We start from the raw sequence: 10,686 nt of genomic DNA on the forward strand, positions 1-10,686 counted from the left end.
TAAATTCAACTCCATCCTTTTTGTACCTCAGGCCAAACACCTGGTGTCTTTTCTGGAAGGTGATGAATGGTTCACTTTCAAGTGGTTTCAGAGAGGATTACCCTCAAATTTGTACAACAATGGAAAAACTGCAGAACTGGCCATTTTGAAGGCATTATGCAGAAGGAAAAATCTCCCAGAAGACTAGACTTTGATAGAATATCACAATTTTTTAAAAAATAGGAAACTGTAGGCAATGTATTTGACTTTGATCAGTTCTAGAACATATTTCTCCTCAAATGGTCACAATACATTGTTTTGTTCATTAGGGTCCAACAAGAATTCATTAAGAAAGAGACATAAAATATGGAACCCTTAAAAATATCCTGCCTGGCCAACTAATGGTAAATACTCAACATACAGAGCCAAACAAAGGAAGGACATTCAGTTTATTTAAATTAAGAGAAATATTTAGGAAAAGTCTTCCAAAAATTTCTTATGAGCCTGCAGAGCCTTGTGCCTACTAAGAAAATAGGCACAGCCAAGTAATTTAATGCAGGTGCTGTTAATAGGTCTTCCCTGGTGGCTCAGTTGGTGAAGAGTCAACCTGCAATGCAAGAGACCTAGGTTCGATGCCTGAGTCAGGAAGTTGTTACTAGTTCCAACACATGCTAAATGGAGGCCATGTGACAAAGCTTTGGATAAGGGCATGGTTGTACTCATTGGAAATATAGGAAATATGAATAAATTATGAGTTTCCCCAGTGGCTCAGTGGTAAAGAATCTGCAAGAAATGCAGGAGCCACAGAAGATGCAGGTTAGATCCCTGGGTCCAGAAGACCCCCTGGGGAAGGGTATGGCAACCCACTCCACTATTCTTGCCTGGAGAATCCCATGGACAGAGGAACCTGGCAGGCTACAGTCTATAGGGTCACAAAGAATCAGAAAGGACTGAAGTGACTCAGCAGGCATGCATATAAAAATATCAGTGGAAAGGTGATTTTCCCAGCCCATCTGTCAGCAAGGAGCAATGGGTTTCTGTTTAGTCTTTTTCTCTGGATAGCAGGATTGTCGTATTCTTGGCCCTCAACTTGTCATCAGGGATAATTCATGTTCTGGAAAAATGATAAAAATTAATACTTTATGAATCAATCAATTAATACTTATGGAAAATCTGTTTTTTAGTATCTAGTAATATATATGGACTGTAGAGATGTACTGTAGATTTTAAGAAACTTAGAAGAGGAATTTGAAATTATCATGACATATAAAGAACAATGCAAGGCTTTAGTAGTTACAGTTCTTTGGCTTTTAGGGAAAAAAGACTGAAATTGACTCTGGCTTAACCAAGAATAAATTTTTGGGAAAGATATATGGGGTTTGATAGAATTAAAAGCCAAAGAATCAAGGAAGTTCTAGTGCTTTAGCTAGCAGTGTACTGCTTCTAAAAGGTGTGAATTCTGTTTTTGTTCTTGGGTGCAAGTGGTCAAGGGAGGCAGCATCTGATTACTTAGCTGGGATCATGACCTCACCTTTTGCCTTGGTCACTAGTACATTTTAGTTGAAAAGCCGTAGATTTTGTACCTAATGGGAGAATCTTTTCCCTGCAGAGGAAAATCAGAGAGCTATTACTAGAGGAAGAATAAGCAAATTCTGAACAGGCAAACAACAGAAGTCCACCATAGATACTAAATAATATTATATCAAGCTATTTAGAGAAAGGTTATGTCTATGAGGAAGCTTTTACTGAGGAAGTGGGACTTTAACTGGACTTGGGAGATTGACAGGACTTTGATAAGCAAAAGCGGGACTGTAGGGCATTTCAAATGGAAGAATAATCAAGAAAATCATAGCACATTAAAGATATGTAAGGGAAACCACCCTGACAATAGTGTTGGATATCTATTTGGGAATAAGTTAGAATTTAGTTTGAAGGATCTTCAAAATCATACTGAGAAGATAAACTTCCTATTTATTTTTTGGGGCTCCAAAATCACTGCAGACGGTGACTGCAGCCATGAAATTAAAAGATGCTTACTCCTTGGAAGGAAAGTTATGACCAACCTAGATAGCATATTCAAAAGCAGAGACATTACTTTGCCAACAAAGGTCCGTCTAGTCAAGGCTATGGTTTTTCCAGTGGTCATGTATGGATGCGAGAGTTGGACTATGAAGAAAGCTGAGCACCAAAAAATTGATGCTTTTGAAGTGTGGTGTTGGAGAAGACTCTTGAGAGTCCCTTGGACTGCAAGGAGATCCAACCAGTCCATTCTGAAGGAGATCAACCCTGGAATTTCTTTGGAAGGAATGATGCTAAAGTTGAAACTCCAATACTTTGGCCACCTCATGCGACGAATTGACTCATTGGGAAAGACTCTGATGCTGGGAGGGATTGGGGACAGGAGCAGAAGGGGACGACAGAGGATGAGATGGCTGGATGGCATCACTGACTCGATGGACGTGAGTCTGTGTGAACTCCGGGAGTTGGTGATGGACAGGGAGGCCTGGCATGCTGCGATTCATGGGGTCGCAAAGAGTCGGACACGACTGAGCAACTGAACTGAACTGAATGATTAATGATTAATAAGTAATCATTTAAAGTTCTTGATCAGGGGACACATGATGGCATCATAATCTGAATAATACCCACCACCACTCCCCATGCCCCAAAGATGTCCTTGACCTAATTCCTGGTACCTGTGAATATGGTCCCTTACATGACAAAAGGGGCACTGCCGATATGATTAAGTTTACAGACCTTTATTTGGGGAGATGATTCTGATGAACTCAGTGGACTCAGTCTAATCACATGAGCCTTTAAAAGCAGGGAGCTGTTCCCAGCTGTGGTCAGAGAGCTGTAGTCTGAGAAGGACTAGACCCAAAGTTAAAGACTTTGAGACAAAGAAAGTTATCATAAACCAAGAAATGCAGGTGGCTTATAGAAGCTTGAGAAGACAAGAAAATGGATTCTCCCAGAGAGCCTTCAGAAGAGAATGTAGCCTCACCAAGACCTTAATATTTACGCAATGCCAACACCTTCCTTTTAGCCCAAGGAAACCTACATTGTACTTCTGATCAATAGGACTGTAAGACAATGAGATCTATTGGCTTAAGCCACTAAATTTGTGGCAGTGTGTTACAGCAGTAATATAAACTGAATATGATTAGTGTTTTGAGAAAATTTAAGGGTTCTTATTTAAGAAGACTGATTGAGAAAATCAGTCTGATTGATTGAAAAAAGAAGACAGAATACCTAGCTAGATGAGTGTTGTAATCACCTAGATATAAATTGAAGAAAGCTACAACTGTGGTTACATCTGAAATAACAGAGAGCAGGAGGAAAATTTCAGACACATTACAGAGAGAAAACCAGGAGTGGTTAGTGACTGGATATGTGAAATAAGAGAAACTGAAGTTAGAAAGAATTCAGCTTTGGAAAAAAGAAGTTAATTTAGTATAAATATGTTGAATGCAAGATAACAACAGGATATACTTATAGAAACAGCATGTTCAAGGTATTTGACAATAGCTCAAAATTATATATACTATTTTCCAATTTAAAGAATATTTTACATCTATTAACTCTTTGCTTAAATGCATTCTCTGAGACGGAAGGAGAAGATTAATAATTGTTACTTACAAGAGAATATAGTTTCTGGAAAGGTTGTGGTTTTCTCTGAGTCACAAAACAAGTAAAGTCTCAGAACTAATATGTTATTTCAGGTCTCCTGATCCCCAAATTTCCATCTACTTAGAGCTGCCTCCCTAATGTGGAACTTGGGTGTGTGGTGTCAGTTAAAGATGTGATGGTGGGAACTCCCATCACAGAGACTATAGCTGGTGTCAGAGAAACATTTCAAGTTCAATACTTCAAAGAGTGAGGGTAGAGGAAAAATGCCAAGAAAACCAATGATTGACACAGAGGAAATATCTTCACCAAAGAAATTGTCAAAAAAAAAAAAAAGAGGAGCCAGTGAAGGTAAAAGGAGTGGTTAAATGTTTCATGCATTCATTCAAAAATTACACCCGTGGTGGATTCATGTCAATGTATGGCAAAACCAATACAGAATTGTAAAGTAAAATTTAAAAATAAATAAATAAATAAAGAAAAGAAAAAAAAAAAAGAAAAAAGTGACCATATATCACTAATAAAATATAATCTGTTAAAAATAAGCTGTATAGTCTCACGGTAATTTTTTATTATTACATATGAAATGTAAATACATATTTTAAAATTATGACACAGTACAAGAAATTGTTAACATTTTGTAAAAATTAAATATTAAAAAAATTACTTATTGAAGGCTTAGTATATGTCTCACAGTTCTACATCTCAACAGTGAGGCTAGAACAAAACAGATTATGCCTGGAATTTGCATTTCTAGTGAGAAAGAAGATAAATAAATATTAATAACAATAATAGTATCAAACATTTATATAAGGCTTATCATTTACTGGAAAGCTTTTAAAAAGTAATAACTCATTAAATCCTTATAACAAGTCTATAAGCTATGTAACTACTTTTATAAGATTCATTTCTCAGATGAAGGAAATGAGGCAGAGCAACTTACCCAAGTTCTTGTGGATAGTGATAAAATAGGTCAGTAATAGGTAATACACTTCGGTGTCAGGGCTGCTTTAGCTAGGGTGGCCACGTGTGTGCATGCTAGGGTGGCCACAGAGGCATCTATGTGGAAGTAATATACGAGCATCGATGTGTGGGGCTGGGGAGCAAACAGTGCTACAGACTTGTGGAGCCAAAGTATTCTGGATCTGGAGCAGAAAATACAAGGGCTCTAATATTCAAAAGACAGTAAGATCAACATGGCTAGAGCATGCTCTGTGGACAGCAGCAAGAGAGAAGTCAGAGAAGTAGGTGAGGGCAGAAAATTTGGGAAGTATAGGCTTTGGATAAGGTGTTCACCTTTTGTTAAAAGGCAACAAGCCATCAAAGGGTTGGGAATAGAGTGGTGATAAAATTTGAATTTCATAATGTCATATGCAGCTGCATGAATGAGCCTAGAGATGATCATACTAAGCTAAGTAAATCAGAAAGAGAAAGACAAATATCATGTCATATCACTTACATGTGGAATTTAAGTATGACACAAATGAACTTATCTATGAAACAGACCCATAGACACAGAAAACAGATTTGCACTTGCCAAGGGATATGGAAGATAAAGGAGAGTTGTACTGGGAGTTTAGAATTAGCAGATGGAAACTACTATATATAGAATGGATAAACAAGGTCCTACAATTTAGCACAGGGAAATATACTCAACATCCTGTAGTAATCCATAATGAAAAACAAATGAAAAGAATATATATAGTTTATATATATATATTTGATTATAATGTCATGGTTATTGTCTGCTATACCGCAAAGTAATTCAGATATACCTATATATCTAAATATACACACACAAAGTAATTCAAATATTCCTATATATATGTATATATATATACAAAGTAATTCAGATATACCTATATACTATATAAGTATGTATATCTATATATACACACTTCAATAAAAAAATATGTATTTCAAAAAGACCAGTCTATCTGCTCTGGAGAAAACAGAATAAAGAGGGGCAAAAAAAGCCTGGAAGACAAGGTAGGGGCTTATTTTTTTCCTACTTAAATAATAACATGGCAAGGACAAAGATGGTAGTAGTGGAGGTCATGAGATGTGGTTGAGCTTGGGCTGTATTTAGAATGAACCTCATTTCAACAGGACTTGCTGATGGGTATAACCAGGAGAGCGCAGTGGCATTAAAAATCAGGAGAAAAAAAATTTAAGATTGGCAGTAATAGCCAACACTGTCCAGTACACTAGAAACTTGGAAAAAAGAAACTGAAGAAGAGTAAAAATTTTACTGGCTTTGACTTCCGAATATCATGGATTTTGAAAGAGTGTTTTTAGTGGTTGATGAAGTGGGTGAAGTCAGATTGCTCTGGATAAAGGAGTTGGTGGTGGCTGATGGTAGAAAATACTTACCTAGAATTTTGACTGTGTCAGAGAATGGAAATGACAAGCTCTCAATCATTCAGTAATTGTATACCCTTTGACTGCAACCTTTTCTCTTTGGCCTTTTCTGTGTTCATTAGAATCAATAGTTAAATAAAATTTAAGGCCATGGAAGAGGTTAAGATTATTGGTTAAATTGGAAGTTGGGACTCACCAATGACTTTCAGTTCTCCAGTCATCTCTGGCATTTATACCACAGGTAACTGAGAGTTGGCTCTTATCCCCAGTTTCAGGAAAAGGACCAATGCCTGTGAGTCATATGCTTACACAAGATGAAGTCTAGATTACAGAGGCAGAATCTCACTGGGGAAATATAAATAATACCCTTATCACTGGGTAGGGCTTCTTTATAAAACATGGGTTGGACCACAGAACAGAAAGTTGAACTGGAGAATATACACAGCAGCTATATTGAGAATTGATTCCCTCAGTGTATGTGATGGCTTCTGACCTGTTGGTCATGTAACATAATTTAGGAATCAGGAGTAGGAGGTCTCAGGTTAGTGGAAGTCAACAATTATAGTGGTCTTCTCAGACGGCTTCCCTGGTGGCTCCGAGGTTAAAGCGTCTGCCTGAAATGTGGGAGACTCAGGTTCGATCCCTGGGTCGGGAAGATCCCCTGGAGAAGGAAATGGCAACCCACTCCATTACTCTTGCCTGGAAAATCCCACGGACAGAGGAGCCTGGTGGGCTACAGTCCATGGGGTCGCAAAGAGTCAGACATGACTGAGTAACTTCACTTCTCAGAGGTAAAAATTTGCTCTGCTTAACAAGACTGGGAATCCTAACGAGGACTGGTAGTTGAAGTAAAGTGTCACATTGCAGCATTGTTTCTGCCTTTTTAATTTGTGCTTCAGAATCTCCAACAGTTCATAGTCTTCATTGTACTATTCCATGGCATGGGACCCAATATTCAGTAGTTTATATGCTTAATATATACCTGTTTACCAGCTCTTTGTGGTGCTGTGATACTTGGTAGAAAAGTTCAATATTTATTACTAATATGATAATATAACTAATGACTCCTCACTGGGATCAATCTAGATTGAAAAAAATTCCCAAACAAAATGGTACAGACATTGTGCTTACCTCTTTAGACACACATACACACACACGTTAAATAAACAGTTAGTCTTTAGCAATATGCATATAAAACTACAAATAATACATCCAGAGTTGAATTACAAAGAAAATATTTATTAAAAATCACAGAAATGATTTCTGAATTCTAGCCTATACTATCTAAAATTTAGGTCCTAAAAAAACTTGTAAGAAACTAACCTTGGAAATCAAATCACAAGAGAATGAAATTCCTTTGAAAGTCCATGATAATGACAACAGGCAAATTTAGCATATAATAAAAGAAGTGTGCCTTGTACACAGATTTTAATAAATATTTTTTTCTTATCAGAATGGGCAATCTCAGGCTTGATACTCTCATTAGGCAGCAAATCCAACAGGCTATGCCCATATAGCAGACACATATCTGTTTGCTACAATGGAAGCAGAATTTCCTGGTGTTGGGTCGCAACCCAGCCCCCATTCAAGGAGGGCAAGAAGAAACCAAATAAACAGGCAGCACACTCCAGATTGGTAGCTGGCAGAATGAATAAGCAAGGGAACTTATCTACAAGGTCTTGGGCGATGGTGAGATGACTAAATTGCCAACGCCACCCAACAGATTCTTGAAACTTTATATTAAGCCCTTAATGGAGTATTGAAAAGCAGACATTACTTTGCCAACAAAGGTCCGTCTAGTCAAAGCTATGGTTTTTCCAGTAGTCATGTATGCATTGAGAGTTGGACCATAAAGAAGGCTGAGGGCCGAAGAATTAATGCTTTTGAATTGTGGTGTTGGAGAAGACTCGGGAGTCCCTTGGACAGCAAGGAGATCAAACCAGTCAACCTTAAAGGCAATCAATCCTGAATATTCATTAGAAGGACTGATGCTGAAGCTGAAGCTCTAATACATTGGACAACTGATTTGAAGAGCCTACTCATTAGAAAAGACCCTGATGCTAGGAAAAACTGAAGGCAGGAGGAGGAGGAGACAATAGAGGATGAGATGGTTGGATGGCATCACTGACTCAATGGACACGAATTTGAGCCAGCTCTGGGAGATGGTAAAGGACAGAGAGGCCTGAGGTGCTGCAGTACATGGAATCACAGAGTTGGACACGACTGAGCAACTGAACAACAACAAAATGTAGGTCAGCCACATATACCTTCCAGATGGTGTCAGTAACACTGTTTTCTCAAGGCTGCATCCTTGAAAATGGCTCCCACTGTGGGAATGGCCAGCAGAACATACATTCCCAGGACAGGGGAGGGGCTGAGGGACCTCCAGTTGCCCTGGTCCAGCTCTAGTATTCACTGGTGCTCATGTCCTTTAGATGAGCTCCTCCAAAACCCAGATGTCAGTTAGTCAGTTCAGTCGCTCAGTCATGTCCGACTCTTTGCGATCCCACGAACCACAGCACGCCAGGCCTACCTGTCCATCACCAACTCCCAGAGTCCACACAAACCCATGTCCATTGAGTCAATGATGCCATCCAACCATCTTATCCTCTGTTGTCCCCTTTTCCTCAAGCCCTCAATCTTTGCCAACATCAGGGTCTTTTCCAATAAGTCAGCTCTTTGCATCAGGTGGCCAAAGTATTGGAGTTTCAGCCTCAACATCAGTCTTTCCAATGAACATCCAGGACTGATCTCCTTTAGGGTGGACTGGTTGGATCTCCTTGCAGTCCAAAGGACTCACAAGAGTCTTCCGCAACACCACAGTTCAAAAGCATCAATTCTTCTGTGCTCAGCTTTCTTTATAGTCCAATTCTCACATCCATACATGACCACTGGAAAAACCATAGCCTTGACTAGATGGACCTTTGTTGGTGAAGTAATGTCTCTGCTTTTCAATATGCTATCTAGTTTGGTCATAACTTTCCTTTCTACCTGGATGTATATTCCATTAAAAGAAGAGTTTAGGGGTCATACTGTAAATGTCACTCATCAGCTTCAGCAGCAGAATTTTGTGTCACTGGAAAGAAGTTACAGTATGCACAAGTGTGCGTGAAAAGAATAGAAACTGTATTAAAATTTATGCATATGTGATGTGACAGTTGGACTGTGAAGAAGGCTGAGCGCAGAAGAATTGATGCTTTTGAACTGTGGTGTTGGAGAAGACTCTTGAGAGTCCCTTGAACAGCAAGATCAAACCTGTCAATCCTGAAGGAAATCAGTCCTCAATATTCATTGGAAGGACTGATGCTGAAGCTCCAATATTTGGCCACCTGATGTGAAGAGCTGGCTCATTAGAAAATAGCCTGATGCTGAGAAAGATTGAAGGCAGGAGGAGAATGGTACAACAGAGATAAGATGATTGGACAGCATGTGAGGAGTTGGAGCAAGCTCTGGGAGTTGGTGATGGACAGGAAAGCCTGGCACACTGCAGTCTATGGGGTTGCAAAGAGTCAGGCATGACTGAGTGACTGAAATAAACTGAACTTAAGTGTATATTAGTATAAGGGGTTCCCAGGTGGCACAGTGGTAAAGAATCTGCCTGCCAATACAGGAGACGAAAAAGACACAGGTTTGATCCCTGGGTTGTGAAGATCCCCTGGAGTAGGAAATGGTAACCCACTCTGGTATTTTTGCCTGGAAAATTCCATGGACGAAGGAGCCTGGTGAGCTACTATTCATGGGGTCTCAAAGAGTCAGACAAGACTGAACATGCTCTCCAGAAGGATATATAACATTTTGCTTTTTATACAATTTCCAGCAATTATTTTTAAGTTCTAGAATGATGAAAAATACATCTTAACACCAATTTAATATTATTTTAATACCACTAATTTGCCAGTAATTATTCAATCAAGAGTTAACCTCTGAACATTTCATCCTATTCCTTCCATCTCTCTCTGCACAAGTTGGGCCAAGTTCCAGATATCTAGAACTCTTCCTTTAAATATATTAGTGTTTATTTCCTAAGAAGAAGGATATTTTCTTACATAACCAGAGTCAGGTTATCAAAATCAGAAAATTTAACCTTGATATACTATTGTCTAATATTCATTCCATATTCAAATTTTATCAACTCTCCTAGTGATAATCTCACGCTAAACTCTCTTTTTGGTTCAGAATTCAATCAGGATCACGTATGCATTTAGGTGTCAATTTTCTTTCATTTCCTTTCATATGGAACAGTTCCTCAGCATCTTGATCTCCTAAACCATAAATGTTCTTCCCATTATTAATATCAACCCTTTAGATTAAGACAAATGACTCCCTTTAAAAGACCGGCATCATGGAAGAGGGAAAAGTCATGAATCCGTTAGCATCCGTAAATACATTAGCATCCATTCATGTATCATCTTAGCAGGAAAGTGTACCCCTCCAGGAGAGGGAGTTTATTGAGAGAATAGTGAAGGAAAACTGCAGAATGTCAAAAGTTACTGATGATGATGATCCTGGCTGAAAAGTTAGAGTGATCCTGTGAGGACTGAAATGACAGAAGGAAATCTTTGAAGGCTGGAAGGAACAGTGATGATATACAGAGAAAGTGATATTACAGAGATATGAAAGTAAAAGTAAAAGTCGCTCAGTCGTGTTTGATATAGAGGGCATCAATACCTGGTTTTTGCCATTTTACCAATTTTCCCAAGGATAAGAAAATTCTGTAAC

Source organism: Oryx dammah, unplaced genomic scaffold, assembly GCF_014754425.2.
Source record: "Oryx dammah isolate SB20612 unplaced genomic scaffold, SCBI_Odam_1.1 HiC_scaffold_3, whole genome shotgun sequence".
NCBI classification, from domain to species: Eukaryota; Metazoa; Chordata; class Mammalia; order Artiodactyla; family Bovidae; genus Oryx; species Oryx dammah.